We start from the raw sequence: 10709 nt of genomic DNA, 5'->3' as shown, positions 1-10709 counted from the left end.
ACTGTAGGTAAAAGAAACCCCACATTTTAGACAAACAGGTGCACTAGTGAGCCACTTAAGAGACACGCCTATGTCTGACCTTTTTGTCAACACTTAACAGCCGAAAACTCTGATGTGTGCAGAGATGTATAGTAACGAAGTAGAACTACTTCACTACTGTACTTAAGTACTAATAGGCAGTATCTGTACTCTACTGAAGTATTATTTTTTTCTCCTACTTCCACTTTTACTTCAGTACATATTTTCGATGAGTTTAATACTTTTACTCCAATACATTTTTTATGTGCTGCATAGTTACTCGTTACACTCAAATGTTACGAATCATTCCAAACCTACATTATCACTGCCGGAGCGGTGATACACATTAGAAACACACACAGATTGTGGTCTAAACCAATAGGAGATAGTGAAGAGCGGACCCCTCCCTCCCTCTCACTCACAAATATGAGCCGCGGTTGTGGACAAATGTGAAGTGAAGAGAGAACCAAAGTGCACGAGAGAGACCGATAGAGAGAGAGAATTCGCGAGAAAGGGCGAGTGTGCGCGAAAGAAGGAAACCTAAATACATTGAAACATCTTGTACCTTTACCTATTACCATTACATCGACTAATATTTTATTAATTCTGAATTCTCTATTGCCATATTAGTTAAATTAATCTGAACATTCCTGTCCTTGTACTCCTGCTACAGCCAAAGCAATTGTGAGTGTCCTTTAGCTTAAACATTTGAAATAATATAAACAATATTATATTCAAACTTTTGACTGTTTTCTTTAATAACTACATTACACAATACTTGTACTTTTACTTTCAGTACTTGAGTAGTATATTTTAAAATAAACTACTTGCAATACTTAAGTACAAAACATGTTTAATACTTCAGTACTTCCACTTAAGTGGTGTGCTCACTTTTTTGATAGAGCACTTGTACTTTTACTCAAGTCTGGGTCCCTAGTACTTTATACATCTCTGGATGTGTGTGCCAAATTTAAAGTTCAACTAAGCACGCCAAGAGCCTTAAACATGCCTGAAATTAAAGTAAAGTTTGACGCGTTGCCATGAGAACAGCGTTCGAGATGTCTAAAATTCCTTCGCAATTTATCATCTACAATGTCTCGGCATCATGTTGACCACTTCTGGTGTCAATCGCATGAATCCCATACGAGGAGTATTTAAAGGTTCACAGCATGTAACTGTCAGCCTTAAATATGTGTAAAAATGAAAGTAAAGTTTGATGCATTGCCATGGGAACAGCGTTTGAGATATCAAAAATCCCTTCGCAATTTATCATCTACAATGTCTCGGCATCATGTTGACCACTTCTCGTGTGAATCGCATGAAAATCCTAGAAGGAGTATTTAAAAGTTAACTGTATGCAACTGAAAGGCTTAAATATGCCTTTAAAATGAAAGTAAAGTTTGACAAGTTGCCATGGGAACAGCGTTTAAGATATCAAAAATCCCTTCGCAATTTATCATCTACAATGTCTCGGCATCATGTTGACCACTTCTCGTGTCAATCGCATGAAAATCCTAGAAGGAGTATTTAAAAGTTAACTGTATGGAACTGAAAGGCTTAAATATGCCTTTAAAATGAAAGTAAAGTTTGACGCGTTGCCATGGGAACAGCGTTTGAGATATCAAAAATCCCTTCGCAATTTATCATCTACAATGTCTCGGCATCATGGTGACCACTTTTGGTGTCAATCGCATGAAAATCCTAGAAGGAGTATTTAAAAGATCATTGCATGGAACTTTCAAAAAAATACAGCTTTGTGACTGACACACTTCCTGGCGCCTGCTGGTGGCGCTATACCCGAGACTCAGAATAGGCACATCGATGCAATCGGAATCTTCAGACGAACAAACACCCCGCGTGTCATTACAATAAGACATTTTTTGCTTTAGATATTAGACACTTCCTGTTTCTCTGATTTCGCCACAACTTTGTCGGCTCGCCATGGCAGAACCGTTCGAGATATCAAAAATCCCTTCGCAATTTAGCAAGTCCAATGTCTCGACATCATGTTCACCACTTTTGGTGTCAATCGCATGCATCCTCTAGGAGGAGTATTCAAAAGTTCAACGCATGCATTTTTTAAACAATCCAAAATAGCTGACTTCCTGTTGGGCGGAGCTTAAATGTTAGAGGGCGAAAGTTGTTCGGGTCGATGAGATCTATATGCGTACCAACTCTCGTACATGTGCGTACATGTTTGCACGATCTGTGCATCAATGTTTTATTTTGCATTACAGGGGGCGCTACAGAGCCCCCGTGCCACGCCCGTGTTCCAGCCTTTGCCCGTTTGCAATGACGGACGACTCTGACGTCTGTGCCAAATTTCAAGAGTTTTCGAGTATGTTAAGGCACCCAAAATGCCCAAAAGTGTTAAATAAAATAAAAAAAAAAAAAAAAAAAAATAATAAATTCGAGCAAAACCAATAGGGCTTCGCACCTTTCGGTGCAGGCCATTCTGGCCTGCTCCTCGGTGCTCGGGCCCTAAATATAGCTGCAAGCAGCAATGGCGGGCCCTCGCACGTTTTTTTACCGCTACACGGTGCGTCCGAGAAAACGATGCACGGTGGGCAAGGGCATCAAGTGGGTAAAATATCAGTGGGCTATTTAATGTTGTTTCTGAGCCATTTGGGGACTGTAGGTAAAAGAAACCCCACATTTTAGACAAACAGGTGCACTAGTGAGCCACTTAAGAGACACGCCTATGTCTGACCTTTTTGTCAACACTTAACAGCCGAAAACTCTGATGTGTGTGCCAAATTTAAAGTTCAACTAAGCACGCCAAGAGCCTTAAACATGCCTGAAATTAAAGTAAAGTTTGACGCGTTGCCATGGGAACAGCGTTCGAGATGTCTAAAATTCCTTCGCAATTTATCATCTACAATGTCTCGGCATCATGTTGACCACTTCTGGTGTCAATCGCATGAATCCCATACGAGGAGTATTTAAAGGTTCACAGCATGTAACTGTCAGCCTTAAATATGTGTAAAAATGAAAGTAAAGTTTGATGCATTGCCATGGGAACAGCGTTTGAGATATTAAAAATCCCTTCGCAATTTATCATCTACAATGTCTCGGCATCATGTTGACCACTTCTTGTGTCAATCGCATGAAAATCCTAGAAGGAGTATTTAAAAGTTAACTGTATGCAACTGAAAGGCTTAAATATGCCTTTAAAATGAAAGTAAAGTTTGACGCGTTGCCATGGGAACAGCGTTTGAGATATCAAAAATCCCTTCGCAATTTATCATCTACAATGTCTCGGCATCATGTTGACCACTTCTCGTGTAAATCGCATGAAAATCCTAGAAGGAGTATTTAAAAGTTAACTGTATGGAACTGAAAGGCTTAAATATGCCTTTAAAATGAAAGTAAAGTTTGACGCGTTGCCATGGGAACAGCGTTTGAGATATCAAAAATCCCTTCGCAATTTATCATCTACAATGTCTCGGCATCATGGTGACCACTTTTGGTGTCAATCGCATGAAAATCCTAGAAGGAGTATTTAAAAGAACATTGCATGGAACTTTCAAAAAAATCCAGCTTTGTGACTGACACACTTCCTGGCGCCTGGTGGTGGCGCTATACCCGAGACTCACAATAGGTACATCGATGCGATCGGAATCTTCAGACGAACAAACACCCCGCGTGTCATTACAATAAGACATTTTTTGCCTTAGATATTAGACACTTCCTGTTTCTCTGATTTCGCCACAACTTTGTCGGCTCGCCATGGCAGAACCGTTCGAGATATCAAAAATCCCTTCGCAATTTAGCAAGTCCAATGTCTCGACATCATGTTCACCACTTTTGGTGTCAATCGCATGCATCCTCTAGGAGGAGTATTCAAAAGTTCAACGCATGCATTTTTTAAACAATCCAAAATAGCTGACTTCCTGTTGGGCGGAGCTTAAATGTTAGAGGGCGAAAGTTGTTCGGGTCGATGAGATCTATATGCGTACCAACTCTCGTACATGTGCGTACATGTTTGCACGATCTGTGCATCAATGTTTTTTTTGCATTACAGGGGGCGCTACAGAGCCCCCGTGCCACGCCCGTGTTCCAGCCTTTGCCCGTTTGCAATGACGGACGACTCTGACGTCTGTGCCAAATTTCAAGAGTTTTCGAGTATGTTAAGGCACCCAAAATGCCCAAAAGTGTTAAAAAAAATAAAATAATAAATTCGAGCAAAAAATAGGGCTTCGCACCTTTCGGTGCAGGCCATTCTGGCCTGCTCCTCGGTGCTCGGGCCCTAATAATAATCCGAGCAAAACAATAGGGCTTCGCACCTTTCGGTGCAGGCCATTCTGGCCTGCTCCTCGGTGCTCGGGCCCTAATAATAAAAATATAGCTGCAAGCAGCGATGGCGGGCCCTCGCACGTTTTTTTACCGCTACACGGTGCCTCCGAGAAAACGATGCACGGTGGGCATGTGCATCAAGTGGGTAAATATCAGTGGGCTATTTCATGTTGCTACTGACCCATTTGGGGACTGTAGGTAAAAGAAACCCCACATTTTAGACAAATGGGGGGGCTAGTCAGACACTAAATAGACACGCCTTTATCTGACGTTTTTGTCAACACTTAACAGCCGACAACTCTGATGTGTGTGCCAAATTTAAAGTTAATCTAAGCACGCCAAGAGCCTTAAATATGCCTGAAATAAAAGTAAAGTTTGACGCGTTGCCATGGGAACAGCGTTCGAGATGTCAAAAATTCCTTCGCAATTTAGCATCTACAATGTCTCAGCATCATGTTGACCACTTCTGGTGTCAATCGAATGAATATTCTAGAAGGAGTATTTAAAAGTTCACTGCATGGAACTGAAAGGCTTCAATATGCCTTTAAAATGAAAGTAAAGTTTGACACGTTGCCATGGGAACAGCGTTCGAGATATCAAAAATCCCTTCGCAATTTATCATCTACAATGTCTCAGCATCATGTTGACCACTTTTGGTGTCAATCGAATGAATATCCTAGAAGGAGTATTTAAAAGAACATCGGATGGAACTGTCAAAAAAAAATCCACCTTTGTGACTGACACACTTCCTGGCGCCTGGTGGTGGCGCTATACCCGAGACTCACAATAGGCACATCGATGCGATCGGAATCTTCAGACGAACAAACACCCCGCGTGTCATCACAATAAGACATTTTTTGCCTTAGATATTAGACACTTCCTGTTTCTCTGATTTCGCCATGACTTTGTCGCTTCGCCATGGCAGAACCGTTCGAGATATCAAAAATCCCTTCGCAATTTAGCAAGTACAATGTCTCGACATCATGATCACCACGTTTGGTGTCAATCCCATGAATCCCCTAGAAGGAGTATTCAAAAGTTCACCGCATGCATTTTTTAAACAATCCGAAATAGCCGACTTCCTGTTGGGCGGAGCTTAAATGTTAGAGGGCGAAAGTTGTTCGGGTCGATGAGATCTATATGTGTACCAACTCTCGTACATGTGCGTACATTTTTGCCCGATCTGTGCCCCAATGTTTGTTTTTGCATTACAGGGGGCGCTACAGAGCTCCCTTGCCACGCCCGTATTCCAGCCTTTGCATGAGCCTAGTGGCACGCGACTCTGACGTGTGTGCCAAATTTCAAGACTTTTCGAGTATGTTAAGGCTCCCAAATTAGCACAAGTGTTGAAAAAAAAAAAAAAAAAAAAAATAATAAATTCGAGCAAAAACAATAGGGCTTCGCACCTTTCGGTGCAGGCCATTCTGGCCTGCTCCTCGGTGCTCGGGCCCTAATAATAATCCGAGCAAAAACAATAGGGCTTCGCACCTTTCGGTGCAGGCCATTCTGGCCTGCTCCTCGGTGCTCGGGCCCTAAATATAGCTGCAAGCAGCGATGGCGGGCCCTCGCACGTTATTTTACCGCTATACGATGCCTCCGAGAAAACGATGCACGGTGAGCAAGTGCATCAAGTGGGTAAATATCAGTGGGCTTTTTCATGTTGTTATTGACCCATTTGGGGACTGTAGGTAAAAGAAACCCCACATTTTAGACAAACGGGGGCGCTGGTGAGCCACTTAAGAGACACGCCTATGTCTGACCTTTTTGTGCACACTTAACAGTCGACAACTCTGATGTGTGTGCCAAGTTTTAGGTTAATCTAAGCACGCCAAGAGCCTTAAACATGCCTAAAATTAAAGTAAAATTTGACGCGTTGCCATGGGAACAGCGTTGGAGATATCAAAAATCCCTTCGCAATTTATCATCTACTATGCCTCGGCATCATGTTGACCACTTTTGGTGTCAATCGCATGAAAATCCTAGAAGGAGTATTTAAAAGAACATTGGATGGAACTGTCAAAAAAATCCACCTTTGTGACTGACACACTTCCTGGCACCTGGTGGTGGCGCTATACCCGAGACTCACAATAGGCACATCGATGCGTTCGGAATCTTCAGACGAACAAACGTCCTGCGTATCATTACAATAAGACATTTTTTGCCTTAGATATTAGACACTTCCTGTTTCTCTGATTTCGCCATGACTTTGTCGCTTCGCCATGGCAGAACCGTTCGAGATATCAAAAATCCCTTCGCAATTTAGCAAGTACAATGTCTCGACATCATGTTCACCGCGTTTGGTGTCAATCGCATAAATCCCCTAGGAGGAGTATTTAAAAGTTCATCACATGCGTTTTTGAAACAATCAAAAATGGCCGACTTCCTGTTGGGCGGAGCTAATAGGTTTAAGGGCGAAAGTTGTTCGGGTCGATGAGTTCTATATGTGTACCAACTCTCGTACATGTGCGTACATTTTTGCCCGATCTGTGCCCCAATGTTTGTTTTTGAATTACAGGGGGCGCTACAGAGCTCCCTTGCCACGCCCGTGGTCCGGCCTTTGCCCGGACCTGATGGCCGACGACTCTGATGTCTGTGCAAAATTTCAAGAGTTTTTGAGTATGTTAAGGCCCCCAAATTGCCCCGAAACGTAAAAAAAAAAAAAAATAATAATAATAATAATAATAATAATAAATATAGCTGCAAGCAGCAATGGCGGGCCCTCGCACGTTTTTTTACCGCTACACGGTGCGTCCGAGAAAACGATGCACGGTGGGCAAGGGCATCAAGTGGGTAAATATCAGTGGGCTATTTAATGTTGTTTCTGAGCCATTTGGGGACTGTAGGTAAAAGAAACCCCACATTTTAGACAAACAGGTGCACTAGTGAGCCACTTAAGAGACACGCCTATGTCTGACCTTTTTGTCAACACTTAACAGCCGAAAACTCTGATGTGTTTGCCAAATTTAAAGTTCAACTAAGCACGCCAAGAGCCTTAAACATGCCTGAAATTAAAGTAAAGTTTGACGCGTTGCCATGGGAACAGCGTTCGAGATGTCTAAAATTCCTTCGCAATTTATCATCTACAATGTCTCAGCATCATGTTGACCACTTCTGGTGTCAATCGCATGAATCCCATACGAGGAGTATTTAAAGGTTCACAGCATGTAACTGTCAGCCTTAAATATGTGTAAAAATGAAAGTAAAGTTTGATGCATTGCCATGGGAACAGCGTTTGAGATATCAAAAATCCCTTCGCAATTTATCATCTACAATGTCTCGGCATCATGTTGACCACTTCTCGTGTCAATCGCATGAAAATCCTAGAAGGAGTATTTAAAAGTTAACTGCATGAAACTGAAAGGCTTAAATATGCCTTTAAAATGAAAGTAAAGTTTGACAGGTTGCCATGGGAACAGCGTTTGAGATATCAAAAATCCCTTCGCAATTTATCATCTACAATGTCTCGGCATCATGTTGACCACTTTTGGTGTCAATTGCATGATTTTTCTAGAAGGAGTATTTAAAAGAACATTGCATGGAACTGTCAAAAAAATCCAGCTTTGTGACTGACACACTTCCTGGCGCCTGGTGGTGGCGCTATACCCGGGAGTCACAATAGGCGCATCGATGCGATCGGAATCTTCAGACGAACAAACACCCCGCGTGTCATCACAATAAGATATTTTTTGCCATAGATATTAGACACTTCCTGTTTCTCTGATTTCGCCATGACTTTGCCGCTTCGCCATGGCAACACCGTTCGAGATATCAAAAATCCCTTCGCAATTTAGCAAGTCCAATGTCTTGACATCATGATCACCACTTTTGGTCTCATTTGCATGAATCCCCTAGGAGGAGTATTCAAAAGTTCAACGCATGCATTTTTTAAACAATCCAAAATAGCCGACTTCCTGTTGGGCGGAGCTTAAATGTTAGAGGGCGAAAGTTGTTCGGGTCGATGAGATCTATATGCGTACCAACTTTCGTACATGTGCGTACATGTTTGCACGATCTGTGCATCAATGTTTGTTTTTGCATTACAGGGGGCGCTACAGAGCCCCCGTGCCACGCCCGTGTTCCAGCCTTTGCCCGTTTGCAATGACGGACGACTCTGACGTCTGTGCCAAATTTCAAGAGTTTTCGAGTATGTTAAGGGACCCAAATTAGGTCAAGTGTTGAAAAAAAAAAAAATAATAATAATAAATATAGCTGCAAGCAGCAATGGCGGGCCCTCGCACGTTTTTTTACCGCTACACGGTGCGTCCGAGAAAACGATGCACGGTGGGAAAGGGCATCAAGTGGGTAAAATATCAGTGGGCTATTTAATGTTGTTTTTGAGGCATTTGGGGACTGTAGGTAAAAGAAACCCCACATTTTAGACAAACAGGGGCACTAGTGAGCCACTTAAGAGACACGCCTATGTCTGACCTTTTTGTCAACACTTAACAGCCGAAAACTCTGATGTGCGTGCCAAATATAAAGTTCAACTAAGCACGCCAAGAGCCTTAAACATGCCTGAAATTAAAGTAAAGTTTGACGCGTTGCCATGGAAACAGCGTCCGAGATATCAAAAATCCCTTCGCAATTTATCATCTACAGTGTCTCGGCATCATGTTGACCACTTCTCGTGTCAATCGCATGAAAATCCTAGAAGGAGTATTTAAAAGTTAACTGTATAAAACTGAAAGGCTTAAATATGCCTTTAAAATGAAAGTAAAGTTTGACGCGTTGCCATGGGAATACCGTTTGAGATATCAAAAATCCCTTCGCAATTTATTATCTACAATGTCTCGGCATCATGGTGACCACTTTTGGTGTCAATCATATGAAAATCCTAGAAGGAGTATTTAAAAGAACATTGCATGGAACTTTCAAAAAAATCCAGCTTTGTGACTGACACACTTCCTGGCGCCTGGTGGTGGCGCTATACCCGGGAGTCACAATAGGCACATCGATGCGATCGGAATCTTCAGACGAACAAACACCCCGCGTGTCATTACAGTAAGACATTTTTTGCCTTAGATATTAGACCCTTCCTGTTTCTCTGATTTCGCCATAAATTTGTCGGCTCGCCATGGCAGAACCGTTCGAGATATCAAAAATCCCTTCGCAATTTAGCAAGTACAATGTCTTGGCATCATGATCACCACGTTTGGTGTCAATCCCATGAATTCCCTAGAAGGAGTATTCAAAAGTTCACCGTATGCATTTTTGAAATTATCCAAAATGGCCGACTTCCTGTTGGGCGGAGCTAATAGGTTTGATTGGGAAAGTTGTTCGGGTCGATGGGATCTATATACGTACCAACTCTCGTACATGTGCGTACATGTTTGCCCAATTTGTGCACCAATATATTTTTTTGCATTACAGGGGGTGCTACAGAGCCCTACTGCCACGCCCGTGTTCCAGCATTTGCCCGGTCCTAATGGCCGATGACTTTGAGGTCTGTGCCAAATTCCCGGTGTTTTCGAGAATGTTAAGGCACCCAAAGTGCAGGCCAAGTGCTTAAATATGCCTGAAAATGAAAGTAAAGTTTGATGTGTTACCATGGGAGCAGCATTCGAGATATCAAAAATCCCTTCGCAATTTATCATCTACAATGCCTCAACATCATGTTGACCACTTTTGGTGTCAATCGCATGAAAATCCTAGGAGGAGTATTTAAAAGTTCACCGCATGCAACTGTCCAAAAATCCACCTTTTGTGACTGTCACACTTCCTGGCGCCTGGTGGTGGCGCTATACCCGAGACTCACAATAGGCACATCGATGCGATCGGAATCCTTGGCCGAACATACACACTGCGTTTCATCCCAATAAGACATTTTTTGCTTTAGATATTAGACACTTCCTGTTTCTCTGAATTCGCCATAAATTTGTCGCCTCGCCATGGCAACACCGTTCGAGATATCAAAAATCCCTTCGCAATTTAGCAAGTCCAATGTCTCAGCATCATCTTCACCACGTTTGGTGTCAATCGTATGAATTCCCTAGGAGAAGTATTTAAAAGTTCATGACTGACACACTTCCTGGCGCCTGGTGGTGGCGCTATACCCGGGAGTCACAATAGGCACATCGATGCGATCGGAATCATCAGACAAACAAGCACCCCGCGTGGCATCACAATAAGACATTTTTTGGCTTAGATATTAGACACTTCCTGTTTCTTTAAATTCGCCATGACTTTGTCACCTCGCCATGGCAGAACCGTTCGAGATATCAAAAATCCCTTCGCAATTTAGCAAGTACACTGTCTTGACATCATGGTCACCACGTTTGGTGTCAATCCCATGAATCCCCTAGAAGGAGTATTTAAAAGTTTACCGCATGCATTTTTTAAACAATCCAAAATGGCAGACTTCCTGTTGGGCGGAGCTAAAATGTTAGAGGGCGAAA

The sequence above is a fragment of the Misgurnus anguillicaudatus genome, chromosome 19 (genome assembly GCF_027580225.2).
Source record: "Misgurnus anguillicaudatus chromosome 19, ASM2758022v2, whole genome shotgun sequence".
NCBI classification, from domain to species: Eukaryota; Metazoa; Chordata; class Actinopteri; order Cypriniformes; family Cobitidae; genus Misgurnus; species Misgurnus anguillicaudatus.
Note: the sequence above shows the minus strand (reverse complement) of the source record.